The sequence below is a fragment of the Natrix helvetica genome, assembly GCF_964273705.1.
Source record: "Natrix helvetica genome assembly, chromosome: Z".
Lineage (NCBI taxonomy): Eukaryota > Metazoa > Chordata > Lepidosauria > Squamata > Natricidae > Natrix > Natrix helvetica.
This window is the reverse complement of record NC_138554.1, coordinates 115,417,528-115,444,945: the sequence shown is the minus strand read 5'-3', so window position 1 is coordinate 115,444,945 and position 27,418 is coordinate 115,417,528. Positions and strand designations below refer to the sequence as shown.

General features: G+C 46.1%; 1 long non-coding RNA gene across 1 annotated transcript in view; it reads right to left on the bottom strand.

The window, feature by feature from the left end:
• Positions 1–232: 232 nt before the first annotated feature.
• Positions 233–27,418, bottom strand: part of LOC309402015 — a 57,328-nt gene continuing 30,142 nt past the window's right edge. The window contains exon 3 of the long non-coding RNA XR_014176831.1: positions 233–474. This is a non-coding gene — a long non-coding RNA (uncharacterized lncRNA). The remainder of the gene's footprint in view (positions 475–27,418) is intronic.

The window sequence follows — 27,418 nt, the reverse complement described above, 5'->3', positions numbered from 1 at the left end:
CCAATTTAGCCATCCAATTTTCTGTACTTTAATATTTTAAACTTTTCCTCTATCAGTTCTTTTCTTTTGGGTATGTAGTTTTTCTCTATGTAATTATTTGCCACTTTAATAAATAGTTAAGAGTGTGGATTTTTTCCCTATTTTCAAGATTAGGTTTGAATAAAAAAAGGAATCTTCTCACCCAGTTCCATTCACTGTTCATTTACACAGTTCCTATGCTTTCTTTGTTGCTTTGGCTGTCCCAGCTTCACGGTAGTCATTTTTGGCTGTCTCTTCTCCTTGTCATGAAGGAGAGGGAAAAAATCCTGGGTCAAGCAGGAGAGATTGTCACTCTTCGTGACCTGCAGGGTGCCCCTCTTTATTTCACCATCCCTCCAGGATGATATTAGCTCCTTTCAGAGCCTTCTAACGTGGAAAACTCAGTTTGGGAGTACGGAGACCCACTCCTTACTTCCGATATCGCTGCAACGTTAGCTGTAAGTAGACAAAATTTACTTTTCATGACTTGCATGGAAACATTCCAGGATCTGTTAATTAAAATTAATATATACTTCCCCAAATATTGACTGGCATTTTTTTAATACTCTGTGACAATACCAAACTCCTACAGTGAATGGTGGAAGCCTTGTAAAGGATTTTGCAAAGTCTATTTAGGAGGGATATGAAATTGCAATTCATACTTTGGAACTACTCAAGACAGATTGTTTCTGACTTAGCAGTCTTTAAATTGTAATGAAACATAAGACACCATATAAGAATGATTTTACGTAAAACACAGAATAAAATGTTTTACTGACCAAGAGTCAAAAGGGATTACATAATGTAGTTAGAAAAACAGGGCATGAATGCAAATGTAGATTTTTACTAGAAATTTAAAATATAATGTAAAATATGTGAGTTTGTATTATTTTTCCATTCTGTAGTCTATCAATAACTGAAATCAAAACCTGTTTGTTTAACTCAAATAAAATGTGGTCCACATTAAGCTTTTTTTCTTTTATTCTCAGAATAGTTTTTGAAAATCCTACTTTTAGAAATAAATGTGTCTACTTGGATAACAGCCTCAATACTATTGCGATGCTTAACATCAGAGAACTGCTGGAAGCACGATCAAATAAAATCTTAGCTAGATATTATTTTTCAGAAGATACAAGTTTGATTCCTCTCACCGTTAGACTTTGTTTCAACTGGTTTCACTTATGCAAAAGACTTTTAAGGTCACAGGAAGGGACAAAAGAAGAGGCAAATGATTTGACAGAAATAAGCCCTTCAGTTATTTTCTGTCCCCGCAGCAATAATAATGACAAAGCTCTGCTTTTTTGAACTGGAGCACTGGAGGAAAAAAGAAACCAATAATAATTGCCTCAAAATGGAGACACAGAACTTGAACCAGTTGAATTCCAAGCTGAAACACAAGGGCAGCTCTGTGAAGAAAGAATCATATTGGTATGGTACACACAAACACACACACACACACACACACACACACACAAATAAAAGAACAAAACTATAGGGAAGATAATGATGATATATCAATGATGAAAATAAATTGGAATTCTAGTCCATAATGGAAACAGTAAGAGACAGGATTTTTAACAACTACTTATTCCTATTCTGTGTCCCTTCACAATTTGGTGGCAGATGGTCTATTGCAAAGAAGGTAACCATTCAGAAGCAAGAGGAATAGACACCTACAGTACATTATTTTTTATTCCTGAATTGCTTCTTATGGAGGGTGGGGGACTTAATTTTATTTATCTCTCTTGAAGGGGTGGTCTGAGCTAGAACCAGCAAGCTTTTGATGACTCTTCTCCCAGGTTTCTTCTATCCAATAATTCTTCTCTTGATAACATGCAATAAAATCCCATCTGATTAATAATGTGCCATCAGTCTCGAATCTTAGCAACCACATACATAGCTTTTTCTGCATGATCTGTCCCTGATATAGTCTTTCAGGTCTTCAAACAATGTGCTTATTGCTACTGTAATTGAGTCTATCCATCTTGTTGCAGTTCATTCTCTTCTTTTCTTTCCTCCACCTTTATCAGACCTTCTCTAGAGACCTAGGTCTTTACCTATTCTATATGAAATAGCATAATTTAACCCCTGATCATTTGTACTTTGCATGAACTGTGATAATTTCTTTAATTGACTGTTTGTTTGTTTGTTTTGGATGTGTACAGTATTCCCAGGAATCTTCTCCAACACCAATGTTCAAAACATATGTTGTCTTACCTGAACGTTGATTCACATGGAACAGCAAGATGGCTCAGGAGTGGGTATTCTCATAGTCTGATTGGTCGAGGGACTGAATCAATAATTCAGAAGCCACGCCTATGACTCTCCTCTTCCTTGGCCCAGTTTAACGAGGTCATAGCTTCCAGGATCTGAAATAAATAAGGGAAACCAAACAAGGGCGCCCTCTCCTATCTCCCACTAGCTAACAGCCAGCTGCAACTACTGAGAGGAAACCTGAGCTGTCCTGCTGTTCCATGAGAATCAACATTCAGATAAGACAACATATGTTTTCCATAAATGCAGCAGGACGGCTCAGGAGTGGGACGTACCAGAGTTAATGTCCTAAGGGTGGGCCACTAAGACTGTTCTGTCTGTCTAGGTGAGTGTACGACTTGTTGAAGTACTCTGTGGCCGAAAGATGCATCAGCAGACATAAAAACATCCAGCCGATAGTGTCAAATAAAAGGAGATGGTGAGCACTGCTTTGCAGATGTCCTCTATGGGTGCACTAGTGCTCCAGGCTGCAGAGGTAGCGGCACTTCACATGGAATATGCAGTAATTCCTTCTGGGACTGGTAGATGTTGCGCCTCGTAGGTCTTTACAATAGCCCCTCTTAACCATCTCCTGATCGTGGCAGGGGACACACTCTAGCACCCATGGAGGAAGGCTGAAAGGAAACGAAGAGAGCCTCCGAACTACGTATCAGGGCTGTCTTCTTTAGGTAGATTCGTAGGGCGCTACGAACATCCAATCTATGCCATTGACATAGATTCTATCCTGGGCCATCTCTCCCCTGATGGCCCAGGACAAGTCCGGGAGGACCGCCTCCTGTGATCTGTGAAAGAGAGAGTTGACTTTTGGGAGAAGGGTTGGGTCTAATTGAAGGACCACTCTGTTTTCATGAAAGGTGCATAGGTCAGCACAAGAAGACAGAGCTCCGAGTTCTGAAATGTGCCTGGCGGAGGTGACCGCCACTAGGAAGGCCACTTTAAGCGTTAGGAACTGGAGAGAGGCAGTCCTAATTGGCTCAAACAGTTCGCCCACTAGGGCTGGAGAACCGTGGGGAAATCCTATGAGGGAAACCTGTGGACCACGGGGGGCCGCAGGTTGGAGGCCCTTTTAAGAAAATGCTGGATGATTGGCTGGTGGGCTAAAGTAGGGTAATGACCATCCTCCAAGACCGTGGAAATGGTGGCCACCTGATGCCTTAGGGTGTTGTGTGCTAAGCCTCATTCCAAGTCGTCTTGGTGGGGATGCCTGTACGAGGTCGATGACCTTTACCCCGCACCACCTAGCAAATGCCGACTGGGCTGCGTTGTAGATGTGCTTTGTCAAGGGTCTCCTGGATGCCTCGATGGTCCCAATTATGATAATACAACTTCAAATGATAGGATTTGGTGAGGGATTTATAAATATGATTAAAACTATATATAGTAACTAATCAGCAAAGGTAATGGTAAATGGTGATATGACAGGAAAGATAGCGATTATGAAGGGAACTAGACAAGGATGTCCATTATCACCATTATTATTTATATTGACACTAGAGATTTTGAATAGAGAAATACGACACAATAAAGAGGTAAAAGGTATGAGGGTCAAGAAGGAAGAGTATAAATTACAAGCGTTTTCGGATGATTTGGTGTTTATTATGGAGGATCCAATAGAAACAAGGGCCAAAACTAGTTAAAATAATAGAAGAATATGGAAAAGTAGCGGGTTTGAAGATTAATAAAGATAAAACAAAAATTCTGGTGAAAAATATGACAGAAAAACAGAAAAGAGAGTTGATAGGGAAACGACATACAAATGGTGAAAAAAGTGAAATATTTAGGTATTCAATTGACATCAAGATGTGGAACACTAAAGGAGGATAACTATTATAAGATGAGAAAACAAATAGAAATAGATATGGAAAAACCTACAATTATCACTGATGGGAAAAATAGCAGTAGTAAAGATGAATATATTACCAAGAGTGTTATAACAATACCGATAAAACTAGAGAAAAAAATCTTTGAAAGTATGAACAAAATAGTGGGGAAATATATATGGCAAGGGAAAAAAGCAAGAATTAATATAAAAATGTTACAAGATGCAAGGATTCGAGGTAAATTTGGACTACCAAACTGGGAATTGTACTATCAGGCAGTGGGTCTAGCTTGAATAAAAGAATGGATTTTACTGAGAAATACAAGATTATTGACACTGGAGGGACATGATTTGCAACTGGGTTGGCATGCTTTTTTGTGGTATGATAAAAGTAGGGCACATAACTATTTTCAAATTCATAATTTCAGTATGTAAGGAATGGATTATTAACAATATGGGAAAGAGTGAAAGGGAAACATTATTCAGAAATACCAATGGGACTTTCAACAATGGAAGCATTGACACATCCAAATATTAGTAGTATGAAAAATATTATTAGATACAAAGATATCTTAATAGAAAGGGGGGGGGACTAAAAAAAACAAGAATTAGAAAAACAAGGGATTGATATAGGTTGGTTTTCACAATTGCAAATACAATCAAGATATGAAAAAGATAAAAGGAAGTATGGTTTTAACTTAGGAAGTTCGGAGTTGGATAAGATACTTATGGGAAAGGGAGAAAGAATAATCAAAGAATTATATAGCTACCTATTAAGAACTATGCTAGAAGAAGTGGTAAAAGATACAATGTTAACTTGGGCAAATCATTTTGGCCATACGATTGAACTAGAAAAGTGGCAACAACTATGGGAAAGGAATTATAAGCGAACCATGTCAACAGCTTACAAAGAAAACTTATATCAAATGTTTTATAGATGGCACATGTCACCGGGAAAACAAGCTAAGATGTTTAAAGACAAGTCAGCGAAATGTTGGAAATGCCAACAAGCAATAGGTTCATATTACCACATGTGGTGGACATGTGCAGAAACAAGGAAATATTGGACTAAAGTAAGAGTATGGTTAAAGAAAATGTTACAACAAGAAATAGAATTTAGACCAGAGATATTTTTACTAGGTATTATCCCAGAGAAATTCAAGAAAGAGGATACTTATTTGATTATACATGTAACTACAGCAGCGAGAATTGTATTTGCCCAAAACTGGAAATTAAAAAAGCTACCAACAGATGAAGAGATAATAAAAATGATATTAGATTGTGCAGAGATGAATAGGTTGACAATGAAAATAAAGGATAAAGAGGAATCTGACTACTTCAAGACATGGGGAATATTTCATGACTGGCTAGAGAAAGCAAACTAGAAAAGAAAGTAGGGAGAAGACAAAGTACCCAGATGACGCACTATTAAATGGAGGGGGGGGGGAGGAAAACAGAAAAGAAAATATTAAACATATAAGTATATATTCAATAATGACATATAAAGGGGGGAAACATACCTAGGATAGACTAGTGAAGGTAAGGGAATAAGAAATGATACTAAATTATATCTGGGCTGATGGAAATACCATCCCAAAGAAACATAAACTGAGTTTTGAAATATACACCAACAATAATAGAAAAAGAAAGGGAGAGAGGAGGAGAGAAAGAAAGGAAGACGGGGAAAGAAGAAAGAGGTAAGGAGGGGAGGATAGAAGGGGGAGAAAGAAAAGGAGAGAGGGTAGGAAGGGGAAGAGGAAGAGCAAGAGTAGGAGAAAGGGAAGGGAAGGAGGGAGGAGAAGAAGAGGAGGAAGGAAGGAAGTAGAGAAGGGAAGGAGAAAAGAAAGGGAAAACAAGTATTACAAAAGGAGGAAGGGATGGTAAATAAAGAAACCCAAATTGTACATTATAACTTATTAAATGAAATAATAAATGTATAAAAATGATAAATGTAAAGAAGAATACCAATTATGTGAATGTATACTTAAAATGGTATGTTAGAGAATTTAAAAAAATCCTTGCAAAAAAGAAAAGAAAACGCAGGATGATTGGCTGGTGGGCTAAGGTAGGGTAATGACCATCCCCCAGGACCAAGGAAATGGTGGCCACCTGACACCTTAGGGTGTTGTGTACTAAGCCTCATTCCAAGCCGTCCTGGAGGAACTCCAGGACCTGCGGTGGGTATGCCCGTAGGGGGTCGATGACCTTCACCACCTAGCAAACGCCGACCAGGTTGCATTGTAGATGTGCATTGTTGAGGGTCTCCTGGATGCCTTGATGGTCCCAATTACTCTGCCTGAGATGTTAGCCATCCCCAGGATCCGTCTTTCAGCTGGAGCCACTAGGGCTCCGGGTGGAGCAAGACCCCCTGGCACAAGACGATCTGATCCTGAGGAATCCTACATGGGGGGAACACTGACAGGTGGACAAGATCCTCAAACGATGCCCTCCTGGGCCAGTGTGGAGCTACTAGCATTATCTCTGCCCCCTCTGTCTCTAGTTTCCTGATCACCCCTGGGAGGAGAGGAAGGGGAGGGAAGGCAAAGAGAAGGCCTGCTGGCCAGCGACAACAAAACACGTCTTTTCCTCTGCTCCATGTGACGGGAATTGGGAGATGAATCACGGCAGCTGGGCATTCGCCAATGTGGCAAAAAGGTCGACCACTGGTGTCCCGAAGCGATGGCAAATCTGCTGGAACAGCTCGGGTTGCAACTGCCACTCCCCATGGTCCTCGGTTGCCCTGCAGGTTCACTGTTCCTGACCATTGGCTTACCTGAAGGGTCGTTTTCAGGGCGCTGCGAAGGAGAGTCCAAGCAAGGGTTAAATACAGCCAATCTTCCCAGAACTGAATTGAACCTTTAGGCCATGCCTCTAGTGCTGTTTATCTTCAATTTTTTTCAGTGAAGGCGTGGAACGGTTGTGCGCTGAGTAGTCCAACAATATCTTCAAAACTTTTCCAATAAACAAAAATCCAACTGGAACTGTAGACTTCTAACTGAAGACAGTGGAACTAGACCCCAGGGTGGGGTGGACTCTCCTTTGCAGCACCCTGAAAACGACCCTTCAGGTAAGCCAATGGTCATTTTCCAGGGTGCTGCTCTGGAAAGTCCAAGCAAGGGACATACCCAAGCCAAATGTCACTAGGGCAGGAAAGCAGCTGCATTCAGGGTCTCTACGCTGGTATGAATGCCCTGAAGAACTCGCCTTCCAAATGCCCCTTCCACTGTAGCAAACTTGTCCAACTTATAATTTCAGACAAATGGGGACAACAACGTCCAGGTGGCCGCTCTGCAAATCTCCTCGATCGGTGCCTGAGTTGCCCAGGCTGCCGTGGTGGCAGCGCTCCTAATAGAGTGTGCCGTGATATGGTTAGGCATCAGTTTGGACTGCAGAATGTGAGCGAGGGCGATGCAGGTCCTCTGCCACCTGCCGATCGTAGAAGATGAAACTCTCTTGCCCTGAGAGGCCGCTTGGAATGAAATGGAAAGAGATTTGGATTGACGAAAAGTAGCTGTGCGTTTGATGTACCTGTGTAGCATCCTGCGGACATCCAGCATGTGCCAGTGTTTTCCCCTCAGATGTCTAGGATGTGGGCAAAAGTTCGGGAGAACTATTTCCTGGGCCCGGTGGAACCAGGAGTTGATTTTGGGGATGAATGATGGGTCCAGTCTGAGGACCACCGTGTCCTGCTGAATTAGACACAAATCCTCTCGGACTGACAGGGTTGCCAGTTCTGAAATACGTCGCACCGAAGTAATGGCAACTAAAAAGACTGTTTTAAATGTCAGATGCTGGCCGTCCGGAGGGGTTTAAACGGAGGTCCGGTGAGGACACGGAGAACCACGTTGAGGTCCCATGAGGGGTAACTATGAACCACAGGAGGCGTCAGGTTAATTGAGCCCCTGAGAAAGCTGGCAGGATGACAGCAGAGAGATAAATGCTCCTCAGGGGCCAGGATGGTGGAAATTGCGGCTACCTGATGGCGTAAAGTGTTGGGTGCCAGGCCCTTGTTGAGGCCCTCTTGCAGGAAGTCCAGGATGACAGGAACAGAAGCAGAGGATGCGGAGACCCCACGAGAAGTGCACCAGCTGGCGAACGCCCTCCAGGTGGCGTCGTAGATCTGGTTTGTGGATGGGCGCCTGGAGGCCTGGATGGTGCGGATGACCTTGGCTGAGAGGTTGCTCCTATTCAGGAGGTCCCTTTCAAGTGCCAAATGGCTAGTTGCAGCCACTGGGGCTCCGGATGTTGAAGGGACCCTTGGCTGAGGGAGATCTCCTGCGGGGGATCCACCAAGGTGGTTCGACAGAGAGGCTCACTAGGTCTGCAAACCAGGATCTCCTGGGCCAGAACGGTGCCACCAAAAGTACCTCCGCTGCCTCCGGCAGGATCTTCCGGGTGACTCTGGGAAGGAGAGGTAACGGCGGGAATGTATACAGCAGACCTCGTGGCCAAGAGCAGTGCAAGGCATTGACTCCCTCAGCCCGTGGGTCGTGGAACCTTGTGAAGAACCTGGGGAAGTGCGTGTTGGCTGCAGAGGCGAACAAGTCCACCAGGGGGCAGCCGAACCTCTGGGATATGCGCTGGAACAGACGCGGGTGTAGTCGCCTCTCCGAATGGTCGATCGTGGCTCTGCTGAGCCAGTCTGCTTGAGTATTGGTTGTCCCTGAGATGTGCTCTGCCTGTATCGACAGGAGGTGTTTCTCCGCCCACCGACCTAGGGCGTCGGCCCCTGACATCAGGGATCTGGAGCGTGTTCCCCCTTGGCAGTCGATGTGCACCTTTGTCGACACATTGTCCATTAGCACCCTCATGTGACACCCCTGAATGCCATGCTAGAAATGCAGGAGGGCCAATCGGACTGCCCTCAGCTCCAGCCAATTGATGCTGTGACCGGCTTCGGTTGGGGACCATCTGCCCTGCGCAAGCTGACTGTGGACCTGGCCCCCCACCCGAATAGGCTGGTATCTGTGGTGATGGTGAGATGGGCCGGCTCTCGGAACTGGGATCCCTTCGTCAGGGTTGGAGACATCCACCACGTGAGGGAGTGACGTACCTTTGTGGAGATTGGAATGAGCCTCGTTGTTTCGTTGGCCCTCTGGTAAGGAACAGGCACAAGATCATTTTGCCTAGGAGTTGTGAAAACTGCACGACCTTGGCCTGAGGAGATCACTGCACTTGTGTGACCCTTTCCTTGAGGCTCGCCACTCGCTCCGGGGACAGGAACACCTGGAAAGAGATGGTGTCGATGACCGCCCCCAGATGCTGCAACCTGGTCATTGGGTGAAGATGACTTTTCTCCAAGTTTATGGAGAACCCGTGGTCTCGAAGGACCGCATGGTGTACTCCAGGTCCTGGGCTGCTTGCTGGGATGAGAACAACTGGATGAGGACGTCGTCTAGGTAACAGTGTAGCCTGATCAGTCGGGATCTGAGGAAAGCCGCCACTGCCGCGAGGATCTTCGTAAACGTCCTGAGGGCCGACGACAGGCCGAATAGTAGGGATAGTGGCGGCCGGCGTAGGCAAACCTCTGGGCTTTGCGAATGGGTACATGAAGGTAGGCCTCTTTGAGGTCTATGGATGTCAAGATGTCTCCTGGTCTGATGCAACCCAGGATTGACTATAGGGACTGCATCTTGAATCTCCGGTAGGTTATGTGATGGTTTAACCTTTTGAGATCCAATATCCCCCTCCACCCCCCAGAGTTTTTGGGGAACAGGAACAGGATGGAGTAGAATCTTGTTCCTTCCTGACCTGTCGAAACCGGTTCTATGGCCCTGATATCCCTGAGGTGCCTGATCTCCTGCTCCATGACGACATGAGAGCCCGCTTGACCGGGCATGAGGGGGTGGGGCACCGGATGAAATGACGTGGAGGAAGGGAGAGGAAATCCAAGGTGAGACCTAGGCGGATGGTTTGTAGGACCCATTGGTCTGACGTGATGTGCTCCCGTTGGGCTAGGAAGAGCTGGAGACGTCCTCCTATGGGAGCTGACCGGTGATGGTCACTTGTACCATTTGAAGGGACGGGAACCAGATCCACCCCCCCGAAAGGGCGTCTGGAATAATGTTGTTGGCGATCTCTGTCGTCAAAGGGCTGACAGTCCTGGGACCGATCAGTCTGCTGTAGGTACACCCGATGGAACGGGGTGGAGCTGGAGGACAATTCAGAGTTCCGAAAGGGCTGCCTCCTGTAGGAGTTGAAGCCCTTTTTGTGACTGATGGCATCACTTTCTTTTTGTCCTTGTTTTCACTAGGACTGGGTCCAGGACCTCCCCGAAAAGTTTGTTCCCTTTAAAGGGGGATGAGACTAGCTTCCATTTGGAATGCATGTCCTCGTTCTAGTGCCTGAGCCACAGAAGGTGCCTAATAGTGATGTTGGACGTCAAGGACTGAGATGCAAATTTTGCCGTACTTAGAGTGGCGTCCGCTGTGTACTCCGTGGCTGCCATGATCTTATTGATATCCTGCCTTAATTTGATATCCCTGGCCGGAATTTTTGCCAGTAACTGTCTCAACCAGAGGGCGGCGGCCCTGGAAAGGAAGGAGGCTGAGGCGGATGTTTTGATGGCCCAAGCCTCTGCCTGATGCGTCTTATGACAGGCGGTCTCAGTTTTCTTGTCCTCCGCCTTGAGACCCTCTAGCAAATCAGGGGGGGGAGTACAGAGGTAGAGGTAAGAGCAGCCACCGGAGGATCAATTGGAGGAAGATTAAGCAAGTCCTCCAGGCTGGCATCTACCGTATACAGCTTCTTATCATTGCTGCTAGGGGTAGCCATGGTGGCTGGTTGTGCCCATTGCCTTTGAACCATGTTGAGGAACAGCTTGGGAACTGGAACTATTTCCTGGGCCAACACAGGCTCCTAGAAGAGGTCCCCAGATAGATCATCTGGGTCAATAGTTGCCTGAGCTGGGGGCGTTGACCCCAGGTGGGTTGAAATCTTGGCCTTATCCAGGATGGTCTTAAAATTGGTAAGTTTAAATAGGCCCGAAAACACTGGTTTTTCGGAAGTGCCCTTTTCGTCCCCAGAGAACTCAGCTTCCTGCCTAGGAAGTATGTCATCATCCTCCTCCCAGTCAGAGTCCTCGGTGGCCACTGAGGAATGAGGGGATTGAGGTGGCTGGGTAATGGTTGCCTCTCTGGGAGCTTCCTGGGGCTGTAAATGATGGCTCTTGCGTGTGTGCTTACCTCTGTGTTGCATGCCCACCTCAATGCCCTGGGAGATAGCCCTATTAATGATTTCCTGCATCTCTGCAGAAAGGTTAGGCCCCTGGTCCTCAATGGGGCGAGCCCCAAGAATGGGCCTGGGGAGCGGCTGCTAAGGCGCCAAGGGACCCATAGGAGCTGGCCCCTCCTCCAGGTCTGAAGGACAGGCAAAGAGGTCGGCCTGGTCAGCCATTGAGGGGCCTGGAGAAACTGCCATGGCAAAGGAGGTTATAGGAAAAAATTCCTGGCCCTCCTCCTCACTATCAGAAATAGGGCCTCCCTGAGCTGGAGGAACTTCCCTAGAGGGCGCCTCGGGAGTCACCGATAGGGAGGTTTGGATCTGTTGTTGGGCCTTGGAAAACTGTTTTTCTAAGACCTTCTGGCAGTGTAGGGCGTCCCTATCCGGGCCTGATCCCTGCTTTGGTCCAGGCCTGGAATAGGGCTTGCTGCCTCTGATGGCCTCCCTGGCAGCTTTGCCGGCCTGCCTTAGGGAGGTCCTGGAAGGGACTCCCATCTGCTCAGGATTCTCAGAGGTCTGATCTGCCATGGTGCTAATTGGGCCTAACTGGGACAGATAGAGACCACCTCCACTCACCACCTCCACAGTAGCCCATCGCAGACCAAAGGTGCTCCGGAAGAGACACAGAAGGTTGCAGGGTCGGATCCAGCCAAGCAGGGGTATGGCGCGAGCGCTGTCAGCTCCCAGCGCCTGCAGGAAAGTACAGGATGTGACCCAGGAGACCACGATCCCTTGCCGCTTCTCTTCTGAGGAGTTAGGGCCAAGGTCGCTGGTCAGGCCGGACAAGAGTGACTCCAGGCAGCATGTGGCTGTGAGCGAAAACGAAACCGACGGAATTAAAAATGGCAGCCAGAACTCTCCGCCGCTTTTTCATGCCTTAAAAACAGTCGCCGGCAATAGCAGGGAGCCCTGAGAGGCTGCACTGCACGCCGGCTTCAGGAAAGCGCGGATGGCAGCAACGGGCTCACAGCGGGGAATCGCACCCCAGTAGGGGTGCTGCGGTGGCGCTGGCGTCGGCACTCCGACCCACGCCCCACCCTCAACAGCTGCCTGTGGTCCCAAGGTGCCTGGGCGAAACCCTGGACACCAAGGAAACCGAGGGGTGAGGAACAGCCAAATGTAATAAAAAGGGGAAATTTGTCTCACCAAGCCTGCTCTGTTTAATTCTTTTCCTAACCTCTATGAAGAATCCAAGCAAACTACAAAGAATTGGAGAGAAAGTCGAAGCGTGCCCACTGGGCTAGCTGAATTGAAAAAAACTGAAGATAAACAGCACCAGAGGTGTGGCCTAAAGTTTCAATTCAGTTCTGGGCAGATTGGCTGTATTTAACCCTTGCTTGGACTCTCCAGAGCAGCGCCCTGGAAAACGAAAAGTGCTCTGCCACAATCAATTCCAGGTGTGTCTACGCCCATGTACCTAGTCTCAGGGCCTCGACCCGTAGGGACTTTGAGTGAGTGCCCCCTTGCCGATTTACATGGGCTTTTGCCGCCACATTGTCCATGAGCAGGAGCACATGTTGGCCCTTGAGCTGGGTCTTGAAGTGGAGTAGTGCTAGGTGAGCCACCTTGCGCTCTAACCAATTTATATTGTGAAGGAGGTCGGCCTCCATCCAACATCCCTGCACTAGCTGGTTCTCTAGCACCGCTCCCCAACCATAAAGGTTGGCATCTGTGGTTAGTGTTAGACGGGGCATCTCGCAAATCTTGGATACCAGACTTAGGGCTGGAGACAGCCACCATTGTAGGGACAAAAGAACCTGCAGAGAAATGTGCACCAATGCCACTGGAATGGAATCAGGGCCGTTGCAATATTCTGGAGTGTAAGTGGGCCCAGGGCACGATGCCTATGCAGGAAATCATTTTTCCTGAAAGGCTGGATAATATGAATACAGACACCGACCGAGCCTGATGTACCTTATGTATTAGTTGGACAAGGCTATCCTAGCAGTCCAGTGATAAGAAGACTCATCCCTGGACCGTGTCGATGACTGCCCGCAGGTGCTGAAGTCTCATGACGGGTTGGTGGCTTTTTTGAAAATTCACCGAGAACCCCAGAGTTTGCATTGTCTGTATTGTCAGCTGCAGGTCATGTGCCCAGGCTGCCGTTGATGCTTGGACGAGAACGTCGCCGAGATAGCACTGGCTTCTTACTGGGACTGTTCGCCACCACTGCCAACACTTTAGTGAAGGTCCGGGGCACCGAATGGGAGTGCTCTGTATTTTGTATGTATACCTGCATACAAAATCTAAAAACTTTCCTATGATTTCAGAATATCCAAATATGCAGGTATGCCTCGGTTAAGTTAATGGAGGCCAGGTAGTCACACTCTTTGATGCCTGCTAAAATAAATCTCAATGATGACATAATAATAATAATAATAATAAGTTTGAATTTATTAGCCGCTCCCTTTCCAAGTAGGACTCGGGGCGGCGTACAATGGGGCATATAAAACACAGAAAATATATAAAACACATAGGCGTACATACAGAACATACATACAGATACACAAACACGGACTCGGAGGAGGTAAACAATTTACATCATATAGACAGTTAAAAGACCCGCATTAAAATACCCCAATTGTAAAAACCCGATATAAAATTAAGATTTAACGTTTAAAATACAATTTAAAAACAGTTAGGAGGAATAAGAATAATTACGATTGAGCCAGGCCAGATAATTGAAAGAGGTGGGTCTTCAGCTGTACACGGAAGGAGCGGAGATCGGAAGTAATCCTGATGTCACGGGGGAGGTCATTCCACAGGGCTGGGCCCACCACAGAGAAGGCTCTGCTCCTGGGTGTCGCCCCCCGGCACTGTTTGGCGGACGGCACCCGGAGAAGTCCCTCTCTGTGTGAGCGAATTGGTCGTAGGGATGTGTGGGGCAGGATGCGATCCTGCATATAACTAGGCCCTGTGCCATGAAGCGCTTTAAAGATCATAATCAAAACCTTGAAACGCACTCGGTAGACCACAGGAAGCCAGTGCAGCTCGCGCAGGAGAGGTGTTACAGGGGAGTACCTAGTCCTCCCCATAATCACCCGCGCGGCCGCGTTCTGGACCAACTGTAGTCTCCGAGTGCATCTCAAGGGAAGCCCCATGTAGAGAGCATTGCAGTAATCCAGGCGAGACGTCACTAGCGCATGGGTGACTGTGCGTAGGGCATCCCGGTCCAATAAGGGGCGCAATTGGCGCATCAGGCGGACCTGATGGAACGCCCCCCTTGCCACGGCCGTTACATGGTTATCCATGGACAGCCGGGCATCCAGGAGGACGCCCAAATTGCGCACCTGTTCCATGGGGGCTAGTTGGACGCCCCCGATGGCCAGAGATGGAAACACCTGGTTGAACCGGGAGGCCGGAAGCCACAGCCACTCCGTCTTGGATCTGCGATACACCAGGTGGCAGTTGATGGATTTCAGGTATAATATAGTCCTCCAACCCCCTGATGCTTTAGGGACCACAAAGTGGTTGGAGTAAAGCCCCAACCCCTTCTCTGCTTCTGGACCAGTTCTATTGCCTGAATGTCAAGGAGATGAGTGATGGCCTTTCTCATAAGTTTACACTTTTCTCTGAACTTGGACATAGAGAAGACCCTAGAGCAATTGTGGGGGGAAGGAAAAGAACTCGAGGCTGAGCCCCTCACGCACTGTGCTACGTACTCATGCGTCCATGGTGACTGCCTCCCAGGCTTCCGCAATGATGTCAAGGCAACCACCGATGTGATGATCTCCTGAGGAATTACATCCACCTGCCAGTTGAGCAACCAGACCAGACATCTGGTGGCAACTGACGATGACAGGGCCCGGGAAGCGAACTTCACCGCTGTGAGGGTGGCGTCCACTGAGAACTGGGTGGCAGCCAGCAGTTTATTAAAATCCTGCTGGAAGAGTAGGGGGGAGATTCATTCTTGAACCTGTTGTAACCACAACAAGGATGTGCTCCACCTCCCTGTCCTCAAGTTTGAGGTTGTCAGCAATATCTCCCGCCACTAGGACAGAAGATGTAGCCAGGGACACCACTGGTACATCAACAGTTGGAACTTGAAGGATGTAAGTGAATGCTTGATCCATGTTATAGAACATGTTATCCAGCGGTCAGTACCCCCTGGGTTGGACAATACCCTGGACAGGCCCACTGACTTTTAACTACTTCTATAGCTGTGGGGCAGGTATCTCCCCCTTGTCTGGTTGGGGCTGAGACAATAGGATACCTTTCTTGGCCGGCAGAGGCTGAGCTGCAGGAGTTTGGGTAGGAGGAACCTGGGCAGGTAACTTGCGAAGGAGTGAGTTAAACAGAGAAGGAGGAAAACAACCAGAAAAGGCAGGAGGATATGGTTTAGATGATTTCTCATCTTCAGTTAGGTCTAGATCCCTCTGGGGCTCCTCCCCCAAGAGGGATGCCTCACTGGCCACTGAAGGTGAGGCAGATCTGACCTCCATAGGAATCCTGGTCTCCCTGCTGCGAGTGGAGCTAGGCCCCTTGTCTACAGGTTGTTTGGCTTGGGCCTTGTCTTTATGGCATAGGCCAGAAGCAATGCCATGTGAAATGGCTGAGCAATCAGTTGTTGCATGTGCTCAGGAATGTCCTGCATGAAATCCTCAGGGAGGGATTCATCCCTGGGGGGGGGGGAACATCCCTAGGATTAGGTGTTCCTTGTGGAGCCAAAGAGGCATGAGGGATCATGCTGGACACTGAGCAAGCTAAGGGATCCTCCTGAAGTGCTCCCACATCTCTACCAGACAAAGGAGGGGACAATGAAACTTCTCTTCCCCTCCTTGAACGGTGGGGAGAAAGAGAAACAGAATGGATGGACCTTTCCCTGTCAATAGATCTGGATTGATGAGTAGATGGGCTGACACTATGGGCTGCAGAAGCTAGCTGTTTCTCTGCTCTGGCTAACCTCTTTTCTAAGGCTTTCTGCCTGCGTTGTTCATCCCTCTCCACTGCCCTGGATTGGTGTTGGACCGCAGGTGCCCTGCCTCCCTTGGATTTGGCCTTGGCTTTCCGGGGGGGGGGGGGGTATCCTGGCTTTGGGCCCTGGAAGTGCCTGGCTGCCTAATGAGGCTATCGTTGGCCATGGCTATGCCAGACTTTGCACTCATGGCCCTTAGAATAGCTCTAAAGACATTTCTGGCACTGGGAGCCTTCCAGGCCTTTTTTTCCCCTTTGCCCCTTGCTTCTCCACGTGGCACTTAAAATGGCCACCGCAATGAGACCTTGCTGTTGGAGGTATCAAAATGGCCACCATGCCTTGCTATGAGGCTCTGGAGGCTTCACTGCTCGTCGAGATCTCCGAAAGTCCAGCTGCTGAATTTAAGGGAGCCACACAACCTCTATGATTCCTCTGCTCTCTGAGACTAGCCCAGTCAGGGGATTCCCCTTAAGGGTTAATACATCCCCAAAGATCAGGCGGGCACTGTAGGCTGCCTCTCTATTACTCCCAACTATTTTAGAATTTCAGATGTCCAATTTTGTCAAATGTAAGCTTTGTCCATAGACTGATAAAAATTCAGAAGTGGAGCCAAGGAAATTACTTCTTCTCTTACATCAGACTGAGTTAAACTGGGCCAAGGAAGAGGAGAGTCATAGGCATGGCTTCTGAATTATTGACTCTCGACTAATCAGGCTACGAGAATACGCACTCCTGAGCCGTCCTGCTGTATCCATGGAGAAGTGGCAATATTTTTCCTTTCCGGCTTTTTCAAAATCCAACTTGCATTTTCACAGTGTCTCACTCTTTGTACAGTAGATATAAACACATCACAACATCTGAATATCTTTCCTGTGGCCTTCATGGCTGCTTAGCAAGTACTAGTCTGTAAAGAAGGGTATCTCTTGACTGCTTCTTTCATTACTGTTGACAGTTTATCTTAAAAGACAAAAGATACATACATTTCTGAATCTATATTATCAATTCTAAGACTGATTGTTTTACCTTCTGTCACTGGTATGGTCATCCTTAATTTTAATCCCTTTTTTTAAACTATGCTCCTTGACTTTTTTTTGGTAAACCTTGCACTTCATTTTGGATGTTATCAGCACAGCAAAGGTTACAATTTCTAGTCTAGCACATCTGAATCACAGCCATATTAGAAATGGAAGTTGCTTACAGCAGTGTTTCTCAATTTTGCCGATTTTAAGATATCTGGATTTCACTTTAATTTCTCAACCATCAAGTGGTAATAGTGTCACTGCTTTATACTGACCAAATATAGAATCAGAAAACTCAGATTCCAGTTAGAAATAAATGATTTAGTTGCAGGTCATTGATATAATTCTTGTAGCATTAGAAGACGGAAAATAGAACAGATTTTCCCTCAGTTGGGAGCCTAGAAAAGAAAGACAATATGTGTATGATATATTCTTGCATGTCTAACTAGAGTTTCCAAATGCATTTCCTGAAACAGAAGGCAAAGCAGTGCTGTTTCTTCTTTTCTATGTAATAACTAATTGGTATCTTACTGGCCAAAATATCTAAAATTTTATCTCAGGCATTATCAACGTTGGTTCATGCTCTGGGTTTATGCTTTTGATTTTTGGGAATAGAACACACTATTCAACAGTCAAAAGTTTGACTTGAAAAATGTTCAGGAAAAATGGGAGAAGATGCAATGAAACATAAAATTTGACATGTGAATACAAACTCTACCCCCTTAGTGTGATGTCATAGTGCAAGTAAAAAGGAAGCAGCATCTGTCATATAATTTATGTTTTGTTATTTTGCTGTCACTTAGATTGGACATGGACATCTATGCAGAGAGCTTCTTTAGAATCTTGAACCAGTACTAGGATAATTCTTAATACAATTCAAATCGTGATATACCTGTAATGGAGAACCTATGGCACGCATGCCACAGGTGGCACGTGGAGCCATTTCGGGTGGCACGCCAACCATCAGCTCCGATGCGCATTTGCCTGCCAGCGAGCTGATTTTTCACATTTCCGGACCGCCACGGAAGGCCATTTTTGCCCCAAAACTGGTTACCTAGTTACCGCTCGCTTGCTCTACCCCACCCAGTCTCTACTCTGTAGCTTGCCTACCTGAAGCGCTGTGCCCCTGATCTGTCTTCTAAGTAAGACTGCGAGTTGTGGCTTAGTTAGCTGCCCCTTCCCTCTACCCCACGGCCCTGGCTTGCTTCCCTGCCTTCCCAACGTCCCCGTGCCCAGCTTATGAAAGCAGGCAAGTGGAACACCCTGGAGGCAGGGAAGCATGGCAGGGCTGTGGGGAATGGAGCAAGCAGCCTACTCCCTTCCCTGTGGCCTTGCCATGCTTCCTTGCCTTCCACGTGGCCTTACCAACGGATCCCCATGCCTGCTTGCCTTCTGAGATCAGCGTCCAGCCCGTCCTGGCCAGTGGGCGGCCCTTGGTGGAAATGCAGATGCTGTGCTGGGGCTGAGAGAGGCGGCAGCGATGATGCTGTGGGAGGACAAGCGGACATCCCAGGGCTGCTGCACACGCACCCGCTCCCTTTCTGCAAAGGCAGAGCCCCCGCTGCAGAAGGATGCTGCCTTCCACCCAGGCCCGCATGCCTCTCATGCTGGCTCCGTGGGGATTCAGGCTCTAAAGCAGCCCACTGGCTTCCCACTAGCCACTTGCTGGCTCCTCAGCCGCGCCGCCGCTTACTACTGGCGAAGAAGTGGAGCAAGAGGCAGAAGCTGCGGGTGGGGGGGCAGCCCCTCACGTGGGGAGCAGGCTGCAACCCAATCTCCTTTCCTCTGGAACTCTAGACTCCACAGGTCAAGTTTCTGGAGTAGCGCCAGCTACTCTTTGAGAGCTGCCTTGCAAAATGTCAGAAAATACCCCATTTTGCAAGGTGGCTTTCAAAGAGAAGGAAGTAGCCATGGCGCTTCTTCAGAGGAGCTGAGGCTGGAGAGGGGGTTGCCTATCCCCCCCCATCAGCCAACGTCTCCTGAAGCCGCTGCTGTTGCAGCTGCAAGAGGGCACGGAGGCAGCCTGGCAAGCTAGGCATCTGAAAAGCGCCCGGAGCGGCCCATGTGCACCTGAGCTGAAGGTGATGGTAGTTTCGAAGCCTTAGGGATCTGGGCGGCTCATGTGTGCAGTGCGCTGGGCTGGTTCCAGTTGCACCCGAGCTGGAGGAGACAATGGTTGCCTTGGGGATTCCGGGTGGCCCATGTGCACAGGGTGCTGGGCTGGCTTCACTTGGCCCGAGCTACAGGACATGATGGCCTATGTGCACAGGGCACTGAACTGGAGGAGACGGTGGTTGTGAACCTCGAGGATTCCGGATGGCTTATGTGCACGGGGTGCTGGGCTGGACGAGATGGTGGTTGTGAGCCTCGGGGGTCCTGGGCGGCCCAGGAGGAAGAGAAGAAAAAAACTTCTGCTAGAGATGGCCTTCTCCCTCTCCCCCTGATTTCTCCCCAGCACCATTCACCTCTCGTGGCAGCAATGTCTCTCTCTCTCTCTCTCTCTCTCTCTCTCTCTCTCTCTCTCTCTCTCTCTCTCTCTCTCTGTATAAGGGAAGCTGGATGGGACCAATCAGCAGGGAGGCTGGCAAAGAAGCCTTGGTTTCCCCAGCTGATTAGTCCCATCCAGCCCCCCATTACACACAGACACACACAGACACACACACAAACACACCGGCCAGTATCCCTGCCTCCTTCCTCCGAAAGTCGCAGCAGTGGGGAAACCAAGGCTTCTTTGCCAGCCTCTCAGCTGCTCAGTCCCATCCAGCCCCCGTTACACACACACACACACACACACACACACTTGCCGCAAGCACTGCCATGGAGAAATCAGCAGGAGGAGGAGAAGAAAACAAGCTTCTGCTAGGGACAGCGAGGGATGCAGAAGTTCAGCTTTCTCCCCCTCACCCTGATTTCTTCCTAGCAGCGCCCGCCTCACGCCACAGAAAGTGCGGGGTGTGTGTGTGTTTGTGTGTGTGTGTAATGGGGGCTGGATGGGAACGATCAGTTGGGAGGCTGGCAAAGAAGCCTTGGTTTCCCCACTGCTGCGGCTCTTGGAGGAAGAAGGCAGGGATACTGGCCGGCACTCACTTCCCTTGATGCTCATTGCTGCTCACACGAGGTGAGCGCTGCTGGGGAGAAATCAGGGGGAGAGGGAGAATACCATCCCTAGCAGAAATTTGTTTTCTTCTCCCCCTCCCGCTGATTTCTCCCCAGCAGTGCTTACCTTGCACCGCGGCGAGCAAGGCAGCTCTCAAAGAGAATGAAATGGGTGCAGCGCTCTTCCAACAGCTGAGGAAGGAAGAGGAGCTGGGCTTTTGGAAGAAGCGCCCGAGAAGGCAAAAATGGCCCCAATGGGCCAACTGAAAGTTCAGAAATGATCCGTTTCTGACTTCCAGAGGGCCTCTAGGGTGGCGGGGGAGGCCATTTTCGCACTATTCAGGCTTCAGGAAAGCCTCTGGAACCTGGGGAGGGGGTGCATGCGCATTTATGGGGAGGGAGGTCACGTGCACATGTGCAGTTGGGCAGGGAATTGAGTGGGCACCCGTGTGTGCATAGTAGAGCATGTATAGGCGCAATTCTGGCACACCATAAAAAACAGTCCGCCATCACTGTAATATACAGAACAAATCAAAAACCTATTACCGTATTTTTCGGAGTATAAGACACACCTTCCTCCTGCCCCCCAAAAGAGTGAAAATCTGGGTGCGTCTTATACACTGAATACAGCATTTTTGGTCTCCTGAAACCTCACCCCACTTTTTGCAAAAATGGATGTACAGGCAGGAGGCCTGTAGAGTGCTCCCTGGGGATGCAAAAACGAGCGAAAAATGGACCTGTTTTTCAAAAAAATGGGGCTGCTTTGCCCTCCCAAGCCCCCAGACGCATTCTATAGGTCTTCCAAACTCTCTGCACACCCCATTTTTTGCAAAAAAACATTTTTGCTTTTTTTTTTGCCCTTCCCAGCCGAAAAATATGGTACCTGCTGATCCTGAAAAAAATGTTTATTTCAAGGGGAAATTCTTATACAGCAGGAAGCATTATCCCCTTTATTTAGAAGTCCTATGACTTTTGTCAATAAGGTAAACTTCTTGTGATGGTTAGCTGGTGCCTGGGAAAAATATGAATGAGATTCAAATTCTCCGTCAGCTAGGAAACAGAAAAAAAATTATGTTTGTCTACTTGCTCTTGCAGGGAGTAATATGACAGATGGGATAAACAGAGGGCGGTCAAGGGATGATGGAGGAGGAAGCTAAAATGAATCCTAAGACATTTATATCTGGCAATAACTGAGTAGCGAATCAAACTAAGCATAGGTAACATAGGATGCCTGGGGCCATTGACTGCAGTTGGTAAAGCAGAGACCACAAGAAATTCCTGTCAGATCAAGGAACTTAGCTTCCCCCCTCCCCTCCCATCCCATCTATGCATTCTACCCTAGGCATGATCCTGTGAAGCAAATCTACAAATGGAAGATGCTTGGATGACTGGTCCAGTTGTTGCCTGTTAAATCTACCGCAATAACTGTCAATTCTATGTTTGGAAGAAAAAAAGGAAGGTGGGTATCATTATGTTTGTATAGAGCAGGGCTGCCCAACTTCTGGCCAGCGGGCCGGATGCGTCACATGCTGGCCACGGCCACGCCCGGTTTAGTGAAGGGGGGAAAAGTCCCAATATGTCATGTGATGCCGCTGTGATGACATGACTTGATGACCTGGTATAGAGTAATGTTTCTTAACTTTAAGATGTAAGGATTTTAAATTGCAGGATTTAAGTTAAAATTTACTGAAAATTACTGAGCTTGAAAAATACTGATTTATAAAGATGCTCCTGCTTTCATGCAAAGAAGTCTTCTTTGCAGGAAAAGTCTTCTGGTTAACTTATCTTGAGGATTGGTGACCTCAGTGTTGGTGGACTAGTCTAAGGACAAAGGCTGCAGACAATTCTAGATTAGCATACCCAGTGATGCTGGATTTTCCTTTGTAGAAAGCTCCAATAAATGAATGTCTTGCAGTAAGATTGCCCTCCAAAACTCCTATCCATCGCAGCTCCTATGATATTGTAATTCTAGTCTCTGCTTATATCAGATCCCTATAAGCATGGTCATTAATAAGAAAAAATAAAATATTAATACAGTATATATCATTTTTATTCCTAAAAACAGAACAAGGGAGACTTGATAAGCTTTCCATATTGCACGATTGGGAGATAGAAGATCCAGAATTATGGCTGTGCTTGGGAAGCTGTGCTTTGGAACTTGTTTCTGGCCTAATCAGATATGTAAACAGGGGGACAAAGGCCAAAGCAAATGAACATTTCCCAGACAACTGCCATTCTTCCTTTAATAGATGTAGAGCACATTTTGGAAACCTATTATGTAGGGTATTTCCACAGTGAATGGCCCATGTTAAATAAAACCTGCAGTTTAAAATAGCTCCATTTGTGCTTTTTCTTTTCTTTCAACAGTGATTGCCCAGCATGTAGAAAATATTCACTGCAATTGAGGGGAGAAAATACTATTGCTAAAGACAATCAAGAGAGAAAAATTATTTCTTTATTCTCATGAAAAGGCTACCTTGCCTCAGTAAGGTCAATGGATGACAGATAGACCTGTGTGACAGTCAAGACAAGGGCTAGCAGTTAGATTGTGTCTCCTGGGAAGTTCACAGAATCAGCTCTGTGTCCTTTACACAGCCCTAATGAGCTTACCATGAAATTCACTGAACCCAAACATGCAGCAATTTCACAATTACGAGCTGAAAATGTCAGATTGTCTTACATATTGTCACACGTTTGTTTTCAGGATTCTTGGATCCTCCTTAATTCTCTTTTTTAGTTTGTATACTCTCATTACTTTTAGGCCAGAGGAAATAATAATTAACAGACAGGCAACATGTCACGGAAGGCCTCTAATCATAATTAATTAATTTGGAGTTGCATAAGTTCTTAAACACATCATGCATTAATTTAGCCTAATTATGGATCTAACTCAAGAGTCCCCAGATGGTAGCTATAACTGAGTATTAATTAATTTGCTTGCTATACTTATGGTTAACAAAACCTTATTGAAAAGAAGAACTGTGGGGAAACTTAAAAAAATGGCCTGACAGCTCTATCAAAACCCAAACCCACAAGAAAAAGAAAAAGTGAGAGCTTTTTGTAAAACTTACTAAGTATACTTTGCCTAGTCCCAGGAAAAGAAAGCCTTTCTTGTTAAAGAAGCTTGACTTTAAATTAATCCTTGCCCTCAATTAACTGAGTTTGGGAAAGTTGGGTATTTTTTGATTAATTTGATTAATGATCTAAGGGCAAATACATTCTTGTGATATACAGGTAATTTCCTGATTCTAGAATTCTCTGTTCTAGAAGTCAACAGAGTAAAGAGAATGTCTTTATAGGAAAGCGGGAAGATCCATTCCAAAGCAATAATTAGATAAACATTGTTTAAACCAGATGAGTGGATAGGCTCCTAAAAATATCTCAAATAGATACTTTCTCTCCCTATTCCCTAGTTCACATGAATATAAAAAAGGAGAGAGAGAAGTACATTTAGCTTTGCAAGATTCTCTTACTATATCCAAACTTAATCAAAATAGTTTTAGGCACACGTAGCATCTGTATCTTGGTCTGGTCGATCTTGTAATACCCTTGTGCCAACTTTGCAACATGAACAAAAATGATTTTATTCTTCAGGATTTTCATTGCTGTAACATATATTTACTCATTTAGAGCTGTGATTGCACAGTGGTTAGAATGCAGTATTGCAAGTTAATTGTAGGCTAATTCTGCTGACTGCCAGCAGTTCAATTCTGACTTACTGAAAGTTGACTCAGTATTCCATTCTTCCGAGGTTGGCAAAATTAGGACCCAGATCATTTGGGGCAATGTACTGATGTTTAGAGAGGGCTGTAAAGCACTGTGAAGCTATATATACGTGCTATTGCTATTTACTCATTCATTAAATTTACAGCTTAGTTTTTTGTCCATAACTCTAGGTCAGCGATAGCGAGCCTTTTTTGGCTCGTGTACCATAAGTGGGGGGAGCTCAGGGGGGTCGTTTGCAGGCGTGCCGCACCCATAATGCAATGTGCGACACCCCCCAATGTGCATGCGCGCACTACAGGAGCGACCACCCATTTTGCATGCTTTTTTCGACCTCCCCAGGCTCCAGAGGCTTTATAGGAGCATGGGGAGGGTGAAAACAGCCACCACCACCCCGGAGGCTTTAGGGACCTTCAAGAGGCTTCCCTGAAGCCTTTGGAGCACTCAAAACAACCCTCCAAGCAAACCGGAAGTCCGTTCCCTAACTTCCGGTTTGCCTGTAGGGCTGGTTTTTTGCGCTCCGGAGGTTTCAAGGAAGCTCATGAAGCTTTCGGAGGGCCTCCAGGGGAGGCGGGGGAAGCTCTTTTCGCCCTCCCCAGGCTCCTATAAAGCCTCTGGAGCCTGGGGAGGGCGAAAACTGGCTTTAAAAAAGGGTGAACTCAGTTGGCCAGCGCGCGCATGTGCACTGGCCAGCTGACAGGACAGTGCCTCGCGTGCCCTCACAAATGGCTCCACGTGCCACCTGTGGCACGTGTGCCATAGGTTCACCATCACTGCTCTAGGTAATTATATGCCATCTCCTGTTAGATTTGCTGTCCACAATGGCAACCTTCTGCGGAATGAGTAGGGGTGGGTGGGTGTAGGTGTAATTCAAATCTGGAAATTCTCAGTTCTAATATAATCTTAACCTGAATACCACATTGGTTATCAATGGTTTCCCACTGCCACTATTATTTTAATCATGGCATTGTTTTCTGTATTCTGTTCTTCTGGGATTTAAGGAAAACAAACAAAAAATGCCAATTGCTAGGGTGCAGTAGTAAATAAAGGATATCACTTTTTTGCCCTATTGCAAACTTCATGGAGGCATCTAGTCAACTAATAGATGATGCAAAATGCTTAGTCAATACATTTTTGGTCAATGCTTTGAAAATATCACAAGATAGTAGAGAATAATTTCAATATAACACGAATAGTATATTATCAAGGAAAGGCAGACATTTGTTCATGACAGGGACAATTTTAGAAATACCACTAAATTGTTATTGATAATTGGGAATCACAAACATTTTCAGTTTCATTATAATTTTGTGAAATAGTCTGAATGCCCAAATAAACAAAGAAATAAGATGAATTGTGTAAAAGTCCTGTTATCTCTCCTGGAGAACTAGTACAAGAATACCCAAAGCTTGGAGGATCTAATGACCTTTTAATTGTGTGACCATTAAAAAAATAATTCAATGTTATTATTAATGGAAAGTAGATTATTGGTGCCATTTTACATTTTAGGGTACAATGGATTTTGAGTTGCATTGCTGTAGATTTTGGAATTATAACCATGGGAAATATTGTGGTCTGGTGATCCACTCAGGCTGCTTTCTAGATTCTATTTTTCTGCTATCGAACTGTGTCAAAAATTGATTTTGGTTCTTGAAATTAGAAAAATAAAATAAAATAGACTAAGTTCATTTTTCAAACAGCAGATGGAAGTCAAACACACTTGACTTCAATAGTCCTTCTAGCAAAGTGCTGATTTCAAAGAGCCCTTGGACGGCCTAGAGGAACGAAAATACATCTGCTCTCTCTTTCTAACACTTATTGTTTAGTGGCATTAAGCAAAAAAACCCATCACTCTTTGTATAATAGCAAAAAGCAGGTCTGAAAACTGACAAGTTGGACTCTAGCAGGTTTCTCTTAGTATATACCCTGATGCTAACTCTTCCTGGTTTTTCACTGTTTCTTGGTATTGTTCCTGCAGGTGTAAGCATTGGGGAAAGTACTAGCCGTTTTTCAATAAACAGACCAAGCAGCAATTAATAGGAAACACTATTTGAAAGAAAATTGAGTGGCCCGATCTATTATCTTTATATTACAAAAAAGAGCTATTGACAATTGAAGCAATTGAAGGTAATTAGTACCTAAAGTGATTTCAGCTTTAGGTACCCTGGACCAAGATGTCACATCTAGCTGATTCTAAATTCAGTGTCTAATCTTCAGGATGGAAAGTAGAAATCCTAACTGGTGATACATCACCATTATTTATGACCAAAATCAGCATCCAATGAATTTCTCAATGAAGTTCCCTTAAGATGGGCTCTAGCACAATCCGGAAGTTTGGAAGAACAAACCTCTGGACCTGGGACCAACTCAAATTGTATCCTGCAATGCAATCTATGTATACATGTATGGCAATTCCTGTCACCCTCACTAGGCAGCACAGCAGTGGTGAATTCCTACCGGTTCGGACCAGTTTGGCCAAACCGGTAGTGGTTTGGCAGCCTGGATCGCTGGAACTGGCAGCGATCCAGGCCAGCCACAGCCCCAAACCGGTTCCCTGGGCAGCGCCAGAGGCTCTGCTATATTGTTTTTCAGTTCTGTGCATGTGCAGAACAAGTTTAATTGCACTGTGCATGCGCGCATCAAGCATACGTGTGCAGTGCACACACGAGCGAACCAGCAGTAGTGTCTGCCGGAACCCACCCCTGCAGCACAGACTAGAAAATTAACTCCATAGGAAGACTAGAAGGATTGGATATTGAGATTAGGTATAACAAAACTTTGCAAGTCTAACCAATTGAATTGTGGCTAACAAATTGAACTGTTAGTTTAATTAAAGATTAGCATCATTTTGCCTATAACCATCAAATCTAAGTAAATCATTCTGCAGCAAATAAAGAGGCTTAATTGTGCAATTGTTTCATCCCTTCACCATTCTGTACTTTGTTAGTTATCTGCCAATTGAATCTTTAGTAAGGGGCGTGCTATTATATTCAGTAATAGAATTTTTAACTCAACTAAAACAAGTATAAGATACGACAAGAACTATCAGATCTCATTACAAGTTCAATGAGATCTTATATACCCTTAGCCATGTAGAAAAAGAGTGGGATACTAGTAAACCGCAATTCAAAAGATAAATGTGTTATTTACTATTTGTTTCTTTCCAGTGCTATCCATGCTATATTTAATTGTTTGATGCTTCAGCCTAGATCATCTATAAGGTTTTTTTCTACCCTGTCTACCCTCAGGTCTTCCATCAAACGTAAACATTTTGGGGCAACCTCACCTACCAAGCCCAAGTCCAATTTATACAAAGATGCAACTTATTTTAAT